Consider the following 21859-nt stretch of genomic DNA (forward strand, 5'->3'; position numbering starts at 1 on the left):
TATAGTGTGAGTTCGGGAGACCGGTGGTGGAGGATGATCAGCTGGTTGCTTATTGTACTTATCTTACTGTAATTGTTCAGTAACTGACCCCGTGTTGTGTTTTCAAAACTGTGGTGATCCATTCGGGGATGGTGAGCGATGTTTAGCGGTACCATTAGGCGGATCTTTGATGGGCTTAGAGGGGTTCGAGTCACCACGCTACCGAAATAGATGTCTTGACGCGAGAGCTCTATAGTAGTCGTAGTTATCTCTTTGTTTCACGTTTTGTAATTTGGTTGTAATCGACTTAAGTAATATAATATAAGTGTTCTTTCATTGTCTATTTGATCTACTACCTCGGGTGACCGAGATGGTAACACCTTCATACACTGGGGTGGTCCTTGGTAAGGTATCCTGGTGTGCGGGGGTATTACAAAGTGGTATCAGAGCCGACGATTTTGGAACCTGAACCAATGAACCAAATGAACATAGGGTGTCAATTAAAATGAACCTGGTGTATGTGCGTTGGGAGCCCCAGCTGATGCTAAATTTTGGGTGAGTAGGCGCCCTCATTTTAAAATCATGGCCCCATCGTGCTTAAGCCAGCCACAGGGAAAGGGTAATTAGTAGGAGTAGTTGCGTGAAGAGTGTTTGTCATGTGTGATTGTTAGCCGTAATTCTTGTAATAATGTGAGTCTTACATGTAATGATGATGATAATTGCTAAATACCTTTGTGTTGTGGCATGACTAAGTCGAATGGTTTACTTGATAAATTGTTGTGTCATACGATGGTTTACTGCTAGATGAATGTTTAGAGTAGTGTGAGTATAGGGTGAATTGTGAAATTTGCAAAAGCATAATTGTAACTGAGATAATGTGGTGAATATATGCATACAAGTTAACGGTATGGTAAACGGTGTAGAAATGTGCCATGAGGTGTTATGTGTTGGAATAAGTGTCCTCCGACAATAATGCGATCACAATTGTCGATCATGATGATCACATGTTTAAATCTCATTTTAAGAATACATGTGGGATGTAATATTTTACGGTCAACTGGTCCACACATATCGGTAATGATTGGCTGTCTAGAGTTTGACATTACTGTCGTGCGACGGTAGTGATCAGTTGATCCCCTTAGGTCATACCTATAGGGAAATACTCTTAATTTATTATTTAATTAATCGTATGCCGATACGAGTTAATTAAATTGCTTAAAATTGACGGATGATTTGTGAGTAAGATTAACGTGTCTTATTATAATTCGATTAAATTGGATACGGTCTAAGTAATCGAATTGTTTTATTACTTAGATAAAATTATTGTTTACGAAACAATTGAAATTGAAATTGAATGAATGATTTATTATAAATACAAGACGTTGTAATTTATAATTTGATAAACCGTTTTGGCACAAGTAATTACGAATTACTAGCCGATTTTGTATATGACATATTTTATGAGTATGTTGATTTTTAATATGTTAAAAATACATTACAATTTCACATGTCAAGTAACATGTCACATATGTTACAATTGACAAATGACAAAAAATAAAATGGACTTCCCATTTTATATGTGTGCCGAAATGGAGGGAGTATTGGAGTCTAATTGTGTTGTTTATTTTAAATAAGAAAGCACAATGATTACCTATACTCTTAGCCTTGCATGCCTAGTTTATCTTGAGAAGAACACAAGCTCATGTATTGGCCCTAATTACTCCCTCCAACCGGTTTTTCCACCAAAAAGAAGCCAAGGGTTATTCTCTAATTATTCATTCACTTCTTATGATATAATTTCTAGAGTAAGAAATTATGAACTCTCTCTACACCTTATGAAAACTTAGAGAAATAAAAATCCTCATAAATCTTTCCTCTCTTGGCTGAAAAATACAAGAGAGAACAAAATTTATTTAGTGTCAAATTTTAAGTAAGACTTGTATTATTTCTAGTACAAAATAATATTAGTTATTAAGAGGTTTCCTTGGGTATTCACTTTTGGGAGAGGTTCTATTTTGGATCTTTTGTTCATCCATTTTAAGGAAAGCTCAAGAACTAACAAATAGGTGAATTTGTTGGTGCCCTTTAATCCGAAATCACATAGTAAGATTGATGATTTCTTCTCTTATCTTGTTTTTGTTTGCATGCATAAGATTTAGCTTTTATTTTATGACTAAATAAATTATTACATATATGAATATGTAAACTTTTGAGATCAATGAATCTAACAAGTGGTATCAGAGCCTTAGGTTGTTTGCATGCAAATCGGTTTATGGTTTTTCCGAGTTATAAGATTAACATACAAAACTAAATAATTTGGATTTATGAAGATAAACCTAAAAATAACTTTGCATGTTAAACGTTTCTGGTCCTAAGTGATTTTTAGGACATTTTGGTTTATTTATGGATTTTATGGTTCATTATATATATTATTGGCATTAAAATGTGATTTTTATGATAAAAATGTCATTTTTGGACGAAAAATAGCTTAACTTCAAATTTTTCAGTGGTTTTTGGATATGTTTTCACATATATTATCTACTGATGGCCTGTAAATTTTCATGTTAAAATGAGTTGTTTTGCTCGAAATATGGATTTTTTAAGTTAAAATCGTATTTAAATGGGTAAATAGGTTAATATGAGTTATATTTCGAATCTGGTCATGGAAATTTAGTATGTTGTCACATACAATTTTACAAGATGTGTGTAAAATATTTGGCTATAATGAAGTCTTTATGCATGATTTATGAATTTTTGATGAAAAATCACATAAATAGTGACTATAATTAGTAATAATGCTAAAACATACTTCATGACTAAAGAAAAAACGTCACATGTTGCATTTTATCATATATTTCAGATCTAAAAGTGAAAAGTTGATAAAAATAATTTTTCGCATTTTTTTTATGGTCATAATTGTTAAAACCGATAAACCGCAACATTGTTTTTCTCGATAAATTTTCGAAATTTTTAACCTAAGTTTTGAACATTATGAGTGTCATGGTATTTTTCCAGAATGTTCATGAGTTTAAATTTCAAATTTCGAAATTATTTGAAATTTTTTATAATTTAATTTGAAGTTTGTAGCATAATTTTGTATTTTGGGTCCATTTATGAACAATATTAAGAAATCAAGTTTAATTATTGTCAAAATATTAGTGGAGACTAATTTTTGAGTCCTAAGATCGTTAGGGTAATTAACTTGTACATAAATATGAATTTATGTAATTATTGTGATTTTAACAAGTTATAATCACACAAATCCATGAAAACCGATAAATATACGATATTGGCTCTTTAAAAGGCGATTTAGCATAAAATCTAGCATGTTTATACATATTATAATGCTGCATTTTATTTATGATTGTCATATTTTCATTTTATGTAATTTTGAATTATGTAATTTTACTTAGTATGGCCTTAGTTTTAATTGGTATTACCCGAAATGTATGGGAATATCGATTCGGTTGTAATTATTGTGATCTCGTATCACCGTTTTGTAATTTAATAGATTTATTTTATTTTAATTACAAATGTATAATAGGAAATTATGTAATTCATTTTGTAATTTAATTATTCCGGAGTTCCTTGAAGACGGTGCCATTCGAGAAGGCGATCCATCAAGAAAGTGTTGCCTTGAAATGCGTGCCAAGACCGAAGTTCAAGGGACCAAAGGAGTTGGTTTCCGAATTTGTAATAGTTTATTAGATTTACTATTTTAGGAAGGCCATACTAGGATTTTATTTTTATGCTTTGCATTTTATTTATATGTTGCATGCATCGCTAAATCGCCGTAACTAAACATGCATTTTACATCGAGTTTATCGACCGTGTCAATTACAATTATCGTAGTTCATCGCTTTAGTTCACTTAAAACGTGATAGATAATAAATTGACATGACCTCTCGCTAAAATAAACAATTGAGACTTAGCCTTACCAAATAGTAGAAACCATGAAAACCTATTTCATGAGAGAGTGCGCTCGGCCACACCGGGGTACAAACCTTGTTACGTAGGGGAAGTGGGTGATAAATGTCTATCCACCGAATTCATGTTGATAAGGGATGAATCGGCCACACCGTGCCCAAGTTAATGTGGATTTGGATCATGGACACATTTATTCGAAATTTGGGTTGAACTCAGCAAAAGTATTCTCGACCTTTGCCGGATGTGTTTTGGGCTAAAGATAAATATTAATGTAATTTTATCGACCAAGAGTTCTAAAAGTAGAATCGATTAAAGAGTTAATCCACCGAATTATATTGATAAGGGATGAATCGGGCACACCGTGCCCAAGTTAATATGAATTTGGGTCTTGGAATCATTTATCAAGTTGGGTAGAGGTCACTAGATAAATGTAATAAAACTTGTTTAAAATAAATTATTTACAAGTATCATTATAACGATAAATGTTTTGTTTTCATTATTCCGTTATCATATTGTTCTATTTCTTTACCTCAATTTATATACGATATCATTTCGATTTTAGTTCAAATCTCCATTAAAACATCGTAACGAAAGACAAATATGATTTTTTCTTCTAAAACCTCGTGTTATCCATTGGAAGGATCTCTTATGAAGAGTATAGATAAAAGTTAATTGTGATCAAAAGGGTTTTTTGATTCTTGACTAACATATCTACTTGCAATGAATTGTTTCTCATATGCTTAATTGAGTTAAGTACTTTGAAACGTTACATCATTTTGGTAACTAGATTTGTTGGAAATCAAAATTGACCAAAATACCGCAACCACTTCAATGAAAGTTTTAAGACTAAACAAACGAATGAAGAGTAGTCTTCATGAATTTCAATTTTGATATCTCGTTGCTGTTTCGTGAGACTCGACCGAGTAGGCCACACTTGGCCGAGTATAGTAACACTCGACCGAGTACCCAGTAAGTTCAGATTAAAGTTGCTACTGATCTCTGGATACTCGGCCGAGCAGTCCATACTCGGCCGAGTAAGCCCAATACTCGACCGAGTACGGTTTTATCGTGACTCAGCCCGATTAGCTCTAAAAACCCTATAACCCTTGTTTTCTCCTTATTTCCGCCTCCCACTTCATCTATACACTTCTAAAATCTTCAAAACCTGTCTCTCTCAAAGTTCTTGGGTGAATCCTTGTAATTGCTTGTGGATTTTTCCTCTTTGTTTGCTCAACACATCAACCAAGGTAATGTTTTAATCAATTTCTTCAATTTGTTCTTAATTTATGGTATACATTTACTCAAGTTTCGAATCCCTATCGGGTGTAAGCTGAAATTGGTACCTTTCTTTTGATATTTTGGGTTTAGTTGTTTATAAACATCGTCTATGCCGTCACAAACACAATTTCCTAATTTAAAATCGCTTCTCGTGTGATACAAAATTTTCTAGGGTTTTGCCCTAAGTTGAATTCTGGCCCTTTTGATTGTCTTATGATACCATTTCAAGGATTTTTGATGATAAAAATACCCCTCTTGGTTAGAGTGCTTTGTGTTTTGTGAGAAAATTTCGCCTTAAAACTTCGTCTTAAGAGTATACAATCTAAAATCAGTCCGACCATGGCAAATTTTGATATATGTACCCTTGCTAAAATCCATCTTTTTGTAGCATGCCGAAAACAAGAGCCCCAACCAACAAGCGGACTCGTGCTAACACCCAATTTGAGGCGGGTCAATCTAGTAATGAACCCGTCGTTCCTCCGGTGGACGAACATCCATCGGTAATCTTTCCCGACTTCAAGCAACGTAAGGCCTTCATAGCTTTGATGAGTCGTCCTTTCAGACCAACTCGGTGTGTGAACCCCAAGATTTTGGAGGCCTTAGGGGTTAAGGGAGACATAGTCCATATCTTTGAAATCTTGGGAATGGAGGGGCTAGACAACTTGCGGAAGAAATCCTACCCTCACCTGACCTTGGAATTCTTGAGTTCATTTGTGTATGACGTGAAAGAGAAGACTGTCTCTTTTCGTCTCATGAATGAGGACCATGAGTTGACCCTTGATGAGTTTGCTGGCCACCTGGGCCTAGAGGCAGAGGGGGAGGGATATCTTAGTGATGTAGCCAAGAACAGTGGCGCACCCCTTTACCTACCATATCTGACTGGTCGACCTGCTCCTAGTACTAGTGCTATGCTGATTAATGACGTTCAGCATGTATCCCTCCGCATGTTCCTTAGGATGATCACTTGCCTTTTGTATGCGAGGGATGATGTGAGTAAGCTTAATTCCCATGAGGTTATGTTGTTGATGTCTTACTTGAACCTCCATCGGAGGAAGCCCTTTTACTATAGTGCTCCGGGGGTGGTATGCTCTAGCCTTGATCACATGGCACGGTCCCCGAACTATCACATCTCGTGCGGGGCCATAGTGACCCACCTAGCCCAGCGTCTGACTGACTTTGAGGCTCCACCTCCCTCCGGGGACGAGCTATTCGAGACTGTACCTACCATGAACACCAAGTATTGGTGTAAGGACAAATGGTTGAGAAAGATGGATGACGGGTCTTTTGCTTGGAGAGTGAGGGGATCCTCGTGGATGGTGCTTCCTGACCCTGCACGCCTTCCTGTAGTTGATTATCTAGCTGAGTGGGAGCCCATGGGGGGGGGGGGGGGGTGCTTAGACCCGGACCTCAGTATTATTTGATCGACCCCACCATTCTCCTGGACCTACCTGAGCCTTCAGCGGCATCTGAGGGACAGCAGGCTCCTCCCCCACCTCGTGAGCGTCGTAGAGTTAGACAGCCTAGGGTGGACTCGGTTGAGACTGAGCCCTCTTATTCCACACCGAACTTTTACCCACAACAGTACTCGCCCTACCCCATAGTGCATGATCCTAGGATGCAGGTGAGCGACTTGACTGAGCGGATCTCCACCACCTTGGTGCTCTGCAACATGCATGAGATGGCCCTTAATCAGGGCATAGGGACTGAGCTAGCACAACCCGTTTGGTGGAGAGGACCCGGAGTAAACACAGGTGTCTTTCACAACTATGGAGTCGACCCCGACTTTTGGAGGCCACCAGCGGAGACCAAGTTTGGCTGCCTCGCGGGTCCGTGGGGAGCCAACTACGGCAGCCAGCTAGGCGGAGGAGGCTACTCAGCTGAGGGTTTTCAGGGAGCTGGTGCATCATGGGCTGGTACATCCGGTACAGGTGGTGATGATGAGATGGAGGAGGGTCCTGGCGTGTGATTTTCTTGTATTTATAGACTTGTTTCAGTTGTGGATGGATATTTATCGTTTCTTGTCGTACTCTTTTCATTTGGATGACTGTATTTGGCCTTAAGGCCGTTACTTGTTTTCGTATACTATGTTTGTGATTTGGTAGACATGAACATGTAGCTGTGAATGGCAATCATGACTTGTTGCAGGTTAGTTTGTGGGCGAATTTGTGCTTAAGATACTGAAATCGCTCTCTGCCCGTGAAAACTCGACCGTGTATACAGCATACTCGACCGAGTAGAGCCTACTCGGTCGAGTACACTTTTATACTCGGCCGAGTATCAGGGTATCGCGTTTTATAGTGTTGCAAATCGTTTTAGCTTCATATGTTTAATCCTTTAGTCTTGGGTGTACTATGTTATCTTGCTAGTGTCTTCACACCCCCGGTATAGAGTACCTTGTACTCCTAAATACAACTTATGGATGAGTTTCAAGTATGGCGGTAACAGTAATACGTAGCGTGATTGTGTTTGAGATGGCAGTAGTACCATGGCGTTCTATGCTTCTGTAGTTCTTAAAGTAGGATATGTGTATCTTCTCCTTGCTTAGTACTCGTAGATGAGTTGTTGATTATGAGTATAGGTGTGTGTGTGGTCGTGCATCAAGTATATGTCTTATAATGGTTATCGGGTTTTTGGTTAGTCCTTGTTATTGGGTGTAATGAACTTCGGGGGCGAAGTTCTTTTTTAGAGGGGTAGATAACATATCACGATACAAAAGTCCGTATAAACAAAAGTGAAAACAAAGTTCTTTGGTGTTTAGCCTTCTCTCCATATATGCCTTCTTTCTATGTTCATCTTGAACTTAATTGTGGTAACCGACAAGAGAATTAGGATTGGATGCAATATTTGGATAATATGGTCGTGAGTTTTGTAGTAGTCGGAGTCTTGTGCAACGAGTGTTTTGTAGCAGTGGATTTTGTATTGTCTTGCGGTGGTCGGGGTTTGGTAAGTCTTGGTGTTATATCGATCGTCACTTAGGTGGCTAACCTCGCCGTTGAGATGTATGGGTTGAACTTCGGGGACGAAGTTCCTTTTAAGGGGGGAAGACTGTAATACCCACAATGTTTAAAGACTCTTTTGACCGACCCTTTGACCAGGAAAGACCTTAGGAGGGGATAGGTGAGAGGCTAGGTGAGGATAAGTGCCTTACGGGAGTGATTACTCGACCTAGTAGGGACTACTCGGTCGAGTAGTGTGAATACTCGACCGAGTAGAGCTTACTCGGCCGAGTACGAGAGTACTCGACCGAGTATGGCTGCAATTGACGCGTTGATATAAAACACAAGTTCGCAAGTTTCATTTCATTTTCGACAGTTCCTCTTTCTCTAAACCTAATTTATCTTTCTCTCACCTATCACCCATATCTCCATACACTCTCATTTAGCCTAGACCTCAACCATGGAAGGGGACAGGGTTTACGTAGGAAGGATGCTTGCGTGGTCGTCGTCCATGTCACCGTTGGTCCGCGTCACTAGGATGCGTCTCGGAGTCTTGCTTGGCTGTTTGTGGATGCATTTTCATGGTTGGCGATAAGGTAGGGTTTCCCTACTCAGTTCCTGTTTAACTGATTTGAGATTATTTTGTTGTACTGTGTATGATTTTTGTCTGCTGATCATCGTTGGAGAGTTGGTGTGGTGTTGGTGTGGTGGTAGTGGTGGTGTTGTGATGATTGTGGTGGAGTCACTTGCGAGAGTGGCTTCACACTCTAGTTCGCCCTCCGTGGAACCCGCTACGGGAGGGGATGTGCACATTAAGGGACATGGATATCGCTCGTTGATGAGCGGGATTTAGGTGAGGATGGGCTGCGGTCCTGGTGTGTGGTCGTAAAACTCGTCGTCAAAAGTCACCTAACCAAAACAATATTTATAACTTCACCAACTACTCTTAGTAAAGAGGCAAGTAAAGGTCGGATCCCAAGGGACGGGTATTGATGTAGGATTTTCAATTGTAAATGGTCGTGTCTTAGAGTGTCACGATGTGGGGTTTATGTTGGAGTGTCCCCGACAATAATGCGATCACAATTGTCGATCATGATGATCACATGTTTAAATCTCATTTTAAGAATACGTAAGGGATGATTCATTTTATAGTCAACTGATCAACATTAATCGGTAACGATTGGCTTGCTAGAGTTTGACGTTACTGTCGTGGGACGGTGGTGGTCAGTTGATCCCTTAAGGTCACACCTAAAGGATGATGCCCTAATCTGTAAAGTTGATTTATTGTATGACGATACAAGTTAATCAATTCCTTAAAATTGAACAATTCATTTGTGAGAGAAAGAATATTGATATCTTATTATAATGGGATTAAATAAGATTTATTTTAGTAACCGAAATATTTTATTACTAAAATTATTTATTGTTTGTGAAACAATAGAGATGAGAATGAATGGTTATTTATAATTACAAGATGTTGTGAATTTTAATTAAATGACCCATTTTATTTATGTGATCAAGTATCACTAGTCAATTTGTTGTATGTAATTTAATTAATTTATAAAATAATATTTATGTGATAAATATGCATTAAATTAATTACTAACATGTATCATACTACATGTGACATATTGTGTGACAAGTGACAAATTGACAAAATAAAATGGTAGTCCATTTTATATGGACCGAAATGAAGGTAGTAGTAGTGGATTGTGGTTGATTTATTTTATGAGATAAAATACTTGTAATCATACCTAGTTTTACTAGCTAGCATACCTACACTTTTAGATAAGAACAAAAGGGAAAAGGGAAGGACCAAATATTGGTCCATATACTCCCCAAAAACCGTGACACTCACTTACTAGGTAAGGGGACTTTTGTTTTTCTTCTCTAATTATTCTCTTTATGCATGTTCAAGAAATACACAAGCATCTTTTTCTCTCTACTCCTTCATCTTTCTCTAAAAACTTGAGAAATCTTGATTCAAAATTGTTCAATTACATTACTAATTTTATTAGTGTAATATATGAGTATTAGTAATCAATTTTAAGGTAAACTACTAAACAAATATCTAGCACATATTATTTAGTAGAGATAAGGGATAATCTTGGGTACAATCAAGAGGAGTGGCTTCTATACTTGAAGTCTTTGGAGGATCATCCTATCATATGGAAAGCTCAAGAACAAGTGAGGTAGGAGACTTCACTTGTGCCCAAATATCCGAAATATCAAATGTAAGGAACCGTTTTTCTCCTTACTCTTGTATTTGTTTGCATGCATAAGATCTAGTTTTGATTTTATGACTAAATTAAAATATCACATATATGAATATGTTAATTAATGAGATTAAAAATCTAACAGTTTAGATAGGAGATCAATTAAAAATAATCAACAATAAAAACAAAGCAAGGTAGATAAACCGAAGATGTAAACAATTGATTAAAAGCACTAGGGTATCATGGGTTCATAGGGGAATACTGTTGGGAAATGTGTCCTCAACAATAGTGCGATCACATGATTTAAATATCATTATTAAATCTCATTTTAAGAATACATGTGGGATGTAATATTTTACAAGTCAACTGGTCCACACATATCGGTAATGATTGGCTGACTAGAGTTTGACATTACTGTCGTGCGACGGTGGTGATCAGTTGATCCCCTTAGGTCATACCTATAGGGAAATACTCTTAATTGATTATTTAATTAATCGTATACCGATACGAGTTAATTAAATTGCTTAAAATTGACGGATAATTTTGTGAGTATAATTTACGTATCTTATTGTAAATATGATTAAATAAGACACGGTCTAAGTAATCGAATTGTTTTATTACTTAGATGAAATTATTGTTTACAGAAACAATTGAAACGAAATGAATAAATTATTATAAATACAGAATGTTGTAGTTTATAATTTGGAAACTTTTGGTACAAGTAATTACGAATTACTAGTCGATTTTGTAAATGACATATTTTATGAGTATGTTGATTTTTAATATGTTAAAAATACATTACAATTTCATATGTCAAGTAACATGTCACATATGTTACAATTGACAAATGACAAAATAAAATGGAGCATCCATTTTATGTTGTATATGCCGAAATAATGGAGGGAGTATATGATATACATTGTGTTTTTATCTTGAGTGGAAAACACAATAATTATACCTAAAGGAGTAGCCATGCACACCTATGCTTTTGAGAAGAGCAAAAATAAAAGGTATTGGGCTACCTACCCAAGGCCCCCTCTCTCTTCTCTTTTTCGGCCCTATCAAAAGAAAGAGAGCAATTTTTCCTCTCTAATTATTCATTCTTTTTGTGATACAAAAATACAATTTTCTAGTGTAAGAAAATGGATAATCTCTACAATATATGATTTTTCTAGAGAAATAAACTCACAAAAATTACTCCTCTCTTGACCGAAATATTCAAGAGTAAAATTACAATTTATATTGTGTCAATTTTATAGTAAAACTAATATTATTACTAGATCTAAATAATATTAGTTATTATGAGTATTCCTTGGGTATATGCTTTTGGGAGGGATTCTATACTTGAATCCTTGTTCTTCCATTTGGAAAGCTCAAGAACAAGTGAGTAGGAGAACTCACTTGTGCCCACAAGAACCGAAATTACAATGTAAGGGTGATTTCTTCTTTATTTTGCTACTTTGTTTGCATGCATAAGACCTTTATTTAATTTTATGACAAATTAATTTATAACATATATGAGTATGTTTATGTATATAGATCTACATTTCCTTCAATCGGTATCATGAGCCACGGTTGTTTGCATGCAAATCGGTTAAAAGTTTTTCCGAGTTATAAGAATAACATATAAAACTTGTAAAATTTGTGTTATTATGAGATATCACGAAATTAATCCATGCATGTTAATATTTCTGGTCCTAAAATGTTTTAGGATATTTTGGTTAATTTTACGGATTTTTATTGTTCATATAATACAATAATGGCATTTAAATATGATTTTATGAGTAAAAATGTCATTTTCGGTCTAAAATTAGCTAGCTATACTTCGAATTTTCCATTGATTTTTGGATATGTTGTCACATATTTTATTTTGAGATAACCTGTAAATTTTCATAATTTTTGGACTTGTTATGCTCGAAAAATGGATTTTTCATTATTAAATTCGGATTTAGGTCAAAAATAGGTTAATATGAATTAAATTTCGAATCTGGTCATAGAAAATTAATATGTTGTCACATGCAATTTTACAAGATGTGTGTAAAATAATTGGCTATAAAGAAGTCTTTTTGCATGATTTATGGATTTTTGAAGAAAAATAGCATAAATAGTGACATTATTAGTGAAAAATTAATAAAACATAATCTATGACTTAGGAAAAACGTCTAATGTTGCTTTTTATTATCTTTTTCAGATCTAAAATTGAAAAGTTAATGAATATAATTTTTCCATGTTTTTATGATTATTTTATTAAAAATCGATAAACCGCAACATTGTTTTTCCGGAAAATTTTCGAAATTTTTAACCTAAGATTTTGAACGTTATGAGTGTCATGGTAATTTTCCAGAATGTTCATGAGTTTAAATTTCGAATTTCGAATTTATTTGAAATTTTGTGATTTATTTGAAGTTTATAGCTTATTTTTGTAATTTTTGGTCCATTTATGAACAATTTTATAAAATATGGGATAATTATGGTCAAATTATTAGTGAAGACTAAATTTTGAGTCCTAAGAGGTTAGGGTAATTAACTTATGCATAAATATGAGTTTATGTATTTTTGTGATTATAAAAATGTTAAAATCACGCAAATCCGTAAAAACCGAGTAATATACGATATTGGCTAATTAAAGGCGATTTAGCATAAAATTGAGCATGTTCATACATATTATATTGCTGCATTTTTCTTTATGATTGTCATAATTTTAATTTATGTAATTTTGAATTATGTATTTTTTACTTAGTATGGCCTTAGATTTTAATTGATATTGCCCGAAATGTATGGGAATATCGATTCGGTTGTAATTTTATTGTGATCTCGTATCAGCGTTTTGTAATTTAATAGATTTATTTTATTTTAGTTACAAATGTATAATAGGAAATTATGTAATTTATTATGTAATTTTATTCATTCCGGAGTTCCCAAAGACGGATTTCTTCAAGAATGGCGATACATAAAGACGGTGTTACCTCGAGATGCGTGCCACAACCGAATTTCAAGGGACCAATGGAGTTGGTTTCCGAATATGTAATAGTTAAATAGTTTTTCTATTTTAGGAAAGGCCATACTAGGATTTATTTATTTTTATGCTTGCATTTTATTTTATGTCGCATGCATCGCTAAATCGCCATAACTAAAACATGCATCCTATTTTATCGAGTTCATCGACCGTGTCAATTAAAATTATCGTAGTTCACCGCTTTAGTTCACTTAAAACGTGATAGATAATAAATTGACATGACCTCTCGCTAAAACAATCAATTGAGACATAGCCTTACCAAATAGTAGAAACCATGAAAACCTATTTCGCGAGGGAGTGCGCTCGGCCCCACCGGGTACAAACCTTGTTACGTAGGGGAAGTGGGTGATAAATGTCTATCCACCGAATTCATGTTGATAAGGGATGTATCGGCCACACCGTGCCCAAGTTAATGTGGGTTTGGATCATGGACACATTTATTCGAAATTTGGATTGAACTCAACAAAAGTTTTTGATAAGGGATGTATCGGCCCCACCGTGCCCTTGTCGAATGTGTTTTGGGCTAAAGATAAATTTTAATGTAATATTATCGACCAAGAGTTCTAAAAGTAGAATCGATTAAACGTTAATCCACCGAGTTATATTGATAAAGGATGTATCGGCCCCACCGTGCCTAAGTCAATATGAATTTGGGTCTTGGAATCATTTATCATAGTTGGGTAGAGGTCACTATGTAAATGCTATACTTGTTTTTCAAGTATTAATAAAACGATAAATGTTAAGTTTTCCACTATTCCGTTTTTTATATTGTTCTATTTCTTTACCACAATTCATATACGATATCATTTCGATTTTGATAACGAATCTCCATTAAAACATCGTAACTAAAGACAAAATTTGAATTTGCTTCTAAAACCTCAAACGAACCATTGCTAAGGATCTCTTGTAAAGAGTATAGATTAAAGTTATTCATTATCAAACAGGTTTTTGATTCTTGACTAACACTTCTACTTACAATGGACTATGTTTCATATGCTTAATTGAATTAAGTACCTTGAAGCGATAAATTGTTTTGGTGATTAGATTTTCAGAATTCGTAATTGACCAAAATAACGCAACCACTTCAATGAAAGTTTTAAGACTAAAACGAACAAATGAAGAGTAATCTTCACGAATTCAATTTTGCTTCTCAAAGCAAAGACTCATTGAAATGAGTGGGAGCATTCTCTTAAACCGTTAAGATGAGGACGAGGTTCAAGAAGTAAAGATAATAATGGAATTGATACAAGGTAATATTAAAAGTAAAGTCATTGAGGAATGACGACACTAAACCTATCAATCCCGACCAATAAAGTTTCCATTGTCTTAAATGTTGGACACAAGAAAGGAAACTGCCCCAAATTATTGAAGAATCAACAAGTTAGTTGTGGGACATCTAATGGGACCTTCTTCTTTAAATGTTTATTTAATTAAACATAAATTTTGCTAGTACCACTTCGTCAATATTAGAAACCAGTGGAGGTTTTCATCATTGTACTTGATACATAGGATGATTAGAATATGACGACTAGCAACAATAATGTCGAGAGATAGAGTAATTGTGTACTCAATCTAGTTTTTGGATTTAAAGTTATACTTAATTGTGACTATTAAGTGCATAAACTCTAAATAAGAATATAAACTTGTTAAGATACAAAAAGGGTTTTCACTTTTGTGACCCTATACACCACGATTTGATGTATGGCTAGTCCATTATCAAGGTGATTATATTCTAAAACAAACTAGAATGATATATCATGTAGATGATGTAAGATTCAAATTGGTAACCCAAGATTAAACCTTAAATTTTGGAATGATGAACGTAAAGAGTTATCGAATACTCTTGAAACCATTAGATTGTTAATGGTATATGCGTATCTTGTATTCAAAGCAAGATGTCTCATGCCTTTTGGTTGAAAAGGAGATCGAGGTTGTAAATCATCTATCCAAAATAGGTTGATCATTATCTTTACCAATGATTTAAGTTGACACTAATATGTTCACTTAATAAGGTAAATAGAGAAATCTTTGAAGAATTTCAAAGAGTTCAAGGAATCACGATTTAGTCGTGATGGGATTATCAAAGTGAAGACTTTGATATAAGCAAAGGAATTGTGATATAGTATCACAAATTAATCTCTCTTAACACGCATTATGGGATAATGTATGATTGGATAAGAATTCAAACGCTATTCGATAAGGTTTGGACTTCGATCAAGTTATTTTGAGTTACTTGATCCTTTTGGGGATTTTATCATTTTGTCTAAATTATTTTTCCACTAAATCGAATCATATGAGATATGAAATGGTAAGGGTACCATGTTTGTAAGTTTTCACAAGAAACAAATGCTCATTTTTCCCTCTTCAATTATCACGAGTACGACGGGTTTGCGGCTCGTGAAGCTGTCTTTCTAAAATACAAGTTTATTTTTAGAAGACAGAGTGGGAGAAATTATTCAAGAGCCACAAAGAATGCCACAAAAAATGTTATGTCGCAAGAAACTGGTCTTTCTTGGCTACATGAGACGTTTTGTGTAAGACGTTGTTTCTTCAAAACCTAGGAGGTTAAATTCGTCACTTGTTAAAAATGATGAATTCATGCTACTTTTAAGAAAGTAAAGAGCTTATAACTTACAAAAGAAATTGTTTGATTCAAGTTGATTACTTGGAAAGTAATCGACAAAGGACTTACATAAGAGTGTTTAAGTCACAACTCAATACAAGGCTTAGAGCCATGAAAATCCGAAATAAAAGGCTTGATTAGTGACAAAGGGTTTTGCACTAATAAAGAGATATTTCATAGCAAGATTAGTTGCAAAGGGTTTTGCACTAATTGAAATACTTAAGTCTATTTGGATCTTCTTAGGGATTGTGTTTCATTATAAGGTTATGAAATACACAGCAAGTGAAATCTAAAACCCACTTCCTCAATAGAAGCAATGTATTCAATACATGTCATAAGTTTTATAGATTCTTGCAATCCTAAGATAATGTGAAACTTAAGAGAGGATCTTAAGTAGGACATCAATGAGTTAGAATCAACATTTTGATCATGTGATAAAACATTTCTCGATAAGTCGAGAAGTTGTGTTTATACATGGAGTTTAGTGGGAGTTACGGAATTTTTAATTAGTCCGATATGTGGATGACATATTGATCATTGAGAATGATTTAAGACTTTTGGAGTATTATAATACATCTTGAATATCCGGATTTATGAAGATAAATCCACATGATATTAGCGCCGATAAGGAGTCTTATGTTGATAAGATTCATGACTAGTTCAATTAAATTGAACATATTTGATTGATTTCATTTGCTTCCGCTGCCGAATCAATTAAAAAGAAATGATGTATAACACTTCATATGCTTTGAGTATGATGAATTGTTTTTAAAAATCGAATTTAAGTAATCTTTACCAAGTAAGCTGTAAAGATTACCCTTAAGTGCTTGCAGAAGCATTAAAGAAGTAAAGCAAAGTGTTTATGATGCAATTTTGTGTAAGGGTGTTACACAAGTGACAATTGACAATTGAGATTGCGCATGGTTTCCGACAAAACCATAATCAAAACACATTAAGATGGTTAAGATACCATTGTGGCTATGTTAATTAAGAAGTAGATTTTCTAGAATCGTTCTAGGCAATAAAGAACAATGAGAGATATTTATAACGGAAATTGAGTACACTTGCAATCATGAGATGTGCAAGAAGGATGAGTCCCGCACCTTTGTGAAAACAGTGGGAGCTATTCTTAGGCTAGAGGGCCTATGTCTTGATTGGATTTCGACACGTACTCATAAAGTTTTGTAATGCAAATGTATACATTACAAAGGAAAACGAGTATGTAGTAAGGTTGAGTAAGGTACAAGAAATTGATAAAACCTACTAACCAAAGCCTTCTCAAAGGCTAAACATGATGAGTCATGTCATTTCAATTGAATTGAAATGAACAACTACGTACAAGATCAAATTAGATTATAGAACATGAAATAGTAATCAGGCATTGACTATTCATGTGTGATAATCGCATTTGTCGTTCGAGTTTTATTTTAAAACTCTTTTATTATACTTTGTTACATCCAAACGGGTTGTGGAGACAATTGAACCCCGTTAAAGTGAACACGGATTAACATTGTATTTGCCCATAGTTACTTGTATGAGGTGACGTCTCGAAGTGACTAGAGTGTGATGCGATTGATGGCAAGTTCAAGTGCCATAGAGTCATGTGAGATGACTAGTCGATCACATATGCAGACTGTTAGGAACATTTTGTCGGGCCTATGACCGCTTATAGAGTTCTGGCAATTTATATAGCCTGGTCGTGGCGAGAGCTACTATAGTATTCAAACGAGTCGATTCTTTTGACTAAAGACTATTCGCCTAAGATGGCACAGTTTCAGATTAACTTTGATTTGTGTTACTACGACCTTCGTAAATGGGGTTAAATGGGCATATTTTGGGTTATGATGGATGTGGCTAGTCGAAGGGAATGAGTGCGATAGGAATTGTCCATCCCCTTGTCAGGGTTAAAACAATATCTCAGGGCCACTCGAGGAGTAATGAACTGGAAATGCGTGGCCACGCTCGGAAGGTATCTATGATAGATAAATCCGGTCAAACAGTTATTCTCCAGATCGAGGAAACCACTCTCGATATGATCACTTGCAAGTACGACCTGAAAGACACCTTGCATTGAGTGGGAGATAGTAATAGGATAAGAGAATTGGTGACGCACACTTGTCGAGGACAAGTGGGAGATTGTTGGGAAATGTGTCCTCAACAATAGTGCGATCACATGATTTAAATATCATTATTAAATCTCATTTTAAGAATACATGTGGGATGTAATATTTTACAAGTCAACTGGTCCACACATATCGGTAATGATTGGCTGACTAGAGTTTGACATTACTGTCGTGCGACGGTGGTGATCAGTTGATCCCCTTAGGTCATACCTATAGGGAAATACTCTTAATTGATTATTTAATTAATCGTATACCGATACGAGTTAATTAAATTGCTTAAAATTGACGGATAATTTTGTGAGTATAATTTACGTATCTTATTGTAAATATGATTAAATAAGACACGGTCTAAGTAATCGAATTGTTTTATTACTTAGATGAAATTATTGTTTACAGAAACAATTGAAACGAAATGAATAAATTATTATAAATACAGAATGTTGTAGTTTATAATTTGGAAACTTTTGGTACAAGTAATTACGAATTACTAGTCGATTTTGTAAATGACATATTTTATGAGTATGTTGATTTTTAATATGTTAAAAATACATTACAATTTCATATGTCAAGTAACATGTCACATATGTTACAATTGACAAATGACAAAATAAAATGGAGCATCCATTTTATGTTGTATATGCCGAAATAATGGAGGGAGTATATGATATACATTGTGTTTTTATCTTGAGTGGAAAACACAATAATTATACCTAAAGGAGTAGCCATGCACACCTATGCTTTTGAGAAGAGCAAAAATAAAAGGTATTGGGCTACCTACCCAAGGCCCCCTCTCTCTTCTCTTTTTCGGCCCTATCAAAAGAAAGAGAGCAATTTTTCCTCTCTAATTATTCATTCTTTTTGTGATACAAAAATACAATTTTCTAGTGTAAGAAAATGGATAATCTCTACAATATATGATTTTTCTAGAGAAATAAACTCACAAAAATTACTCCTCTCTTGACCGAAATATTCAAGAGTAAAATTACAATTTATATTGTGTCAATTTTATAGTAAAACTAATATTATTACTAGATCTAAATAATATTAGTTATTATGAGTATTCCTTGGGTATATGCTTTTGGGAGGGATTCTATACTTGAATCCTTGTTCTTCCATTTGGAAAGCTCAAGAACAAGTGAGTAGGAGAACTCACTTGTGCCCACAAGAACCGAAATTACAATGTAAGGGTGATTTCTTCTTTATTTTGCTACTTTGTTTGCATGCATAAGACCTTTATTTAATTTTATGACAAATTAATTTATAACATATATGAGTATGTTTATGTATATAGATCTACATTTCCTTCAAATACATGGGAGTTGATCATATAAACATGTTCTCAAATTATAAACAAGCAATTATTGTTGTGATGGGATCGAGTTAGTGTATATCTTACAATCCCTAAGAAGGTTTGGGTCCCAAAACCGAATCGATTAGATTGTACAACACCTACAAGTCAACTGAATCCTCACTATTCAACATTATGCATCGTCTAATGAGGCTCGAGTTGGTTTATATCTTAAAAGCCACATTGAAAAGATAAGTGATGGGTAAAAAATGCAAGGATTCATAGGCTCGCATTTCATCAAACATAACATGTGCAAAAGTTGAAATCACAACAAGCAAGCAAATAAATTATGTGAACATATTAGATTAAGCATGAATCATTCCCCATGTTGGTTTCCCCTAATTACCCATTAATCCTAGCTAAGGAAACTACTCACTCATGATCAAGTTTAACATGCTAACAAAGTTGTCAATCACATTAACAAGGCAAAACATATTGAATGAATGAAAATGATTAACAATAATTAAAGCAAGGATTAAGAGAATTATACCTATGGAGATTCCAAAATAATAATGCAAAGAATAATAGAAGTACTTGATGATTGATGGAAGGTTGTCAATCTCCCAATAAACCCAAATGATCTTCTAATTACCCAAAATAAATGATGAACAATAGAGAAATTAAGGAAAGATTAAGTATTGAGATTTGTATTAAGACTAAATTAAGAGTTGATTACAAGATTAACGAATGATTACTAATTGATTAGAACTTGATTAAGAGAGCATGCCTATCTAAGTAGTATTATGGGATATTTATACTAAAGATTAGGTACATAAATTAGGGTTACTAAGGGCTTAAATGACTATTAAGACCCTTAAGAAAAGTTGAAGAAATGCTCCTCTCCAAGGAGATGAGCATCTCTGTTTTGCTAGTCTCGTATGGATATGCTCGTCCCGAGCGGCTTGGAAGCTGGCACGGTGGGTTCTGTCAGGAGATCCGAGCGGATCATTAGGGGAGACGCTCGGATTCTATGGCTTCAAGACGAGCGTCTTAAGCTCGGGACGCTCGGATTGTGGTGCAGGGAGACGCCCGGATTGTTGGCAATCCGCTCGGATCCTGGGTCAGACAACTTCTCTTCTCTTCATTCCTCAACAATCCGCGGGGATCTTGTTGAGGATGCAAGGATCCTTTCATTATTGCCCAATCTACGGTATTATCTACATAGGCCTTCTAGTATCGTCTTCCCTTTGATGCTTGGTCATTGGATGCGATCAATTAAGCTCCATTTCGCCATGTAAATGCAAGGTTTGCACTCCTCTCCTACCAAGGAAACAAAACCTCAAAGAATATGCAAAATGGGAAACTAGAGATAGTAAATGACCCAATTATGCACTATAAAGCATAGGAACGAGGCTAATTTGGGGACTAAATGTGCTCAAATATGAGTCACATCAAACATCCCCAAACCGAACCTTTGCTCGTCCCGAGTAAAGAGGTGACAAAAACTAGGACCCTTATTCAAACTAACCTACTAATATAGCCGATATGAGACAATTATCGGGTCTCACTCCGCCCCTTCAACTCACAACAAGACAACCATGAGGTAGGATGCCTTCTTGCAAGGCAAGGTGAGGCTTGCCAAAATGGCGACACATCCAAGCATTAAAGCACACAAAACAAGTAATGGATGCATCTACAAAAATGAATAGCCACTTTCCTCATCTAAGTGATGGAAATTATCTAAAGGGGAAGCAATCCAAGGGTACACATTCCATTATAGATATGGTTTCTTCAAACTACTAAGCCTAGAAGAATACCAATAAATCAGATCACCTCCAAGTTGTGTCAAGCTAGGGTACCTTTGTCCTCAATCGTTAAATGCTTTCATCAAGAGTAGACTCCCTATAGTGTTAGAAACACTGGAGGATCGCGGAATTCCCCTTCTTGCCTAGACAAGAAGAAGGGTCGTCCCCTCTCTACCATGCACAAAAGTGGATACGATGGAAAAGGGATCTATAGAACTTGAGTTTCATATGGGAGTTTGCTTTTTGTTGTTGTTTTTTTTTCCCCCAATTTGTGGCATTTGACATTTTGAGAACATTTCTTTTTGCTATTTCTTTGATGTTTGGCATTTTCAACACTTGACAATTTCAACTTTTTGCATTTCTTTTTGAACATTTTCAAAGCTACCCCATTTGTAGTGAGGGTGCTTGTATTTGAAGCATAGGAGTTTTCATTTTTGTTACTCCTCTTTTCTTTTGATGCAATTGCAAACTTTTTTCATTTTCATTTCAATTCTTAAACTCAAATTTTGAACAATTTTTGTGCCCATTCCCTTTTTGATGACAAAATGTGGTAGAATATGGAAGATGGTTGCATGGTTTCAAGGGTCACCTTGGAATAAACGGTAGCCAAGGAGTTATCACACCACAAGGTACTCTTTTTTTTTTTTGAGGGTAAAAGCCCGAAGGCA

This window comes from Silene latifolia, chromosome 4, assembly GCF_048544455.1.
Source record: "Silene latifolia isolate original U9 population chromosome 4, ASM4854445v1, whole genome shotgun sequence".
NCBI lineage: Eukaryota > Viridiplantae > Streptophyta > Magnoliopsida > Caryophyllales > Caryophyllaceae > Silene > Silene latifolia.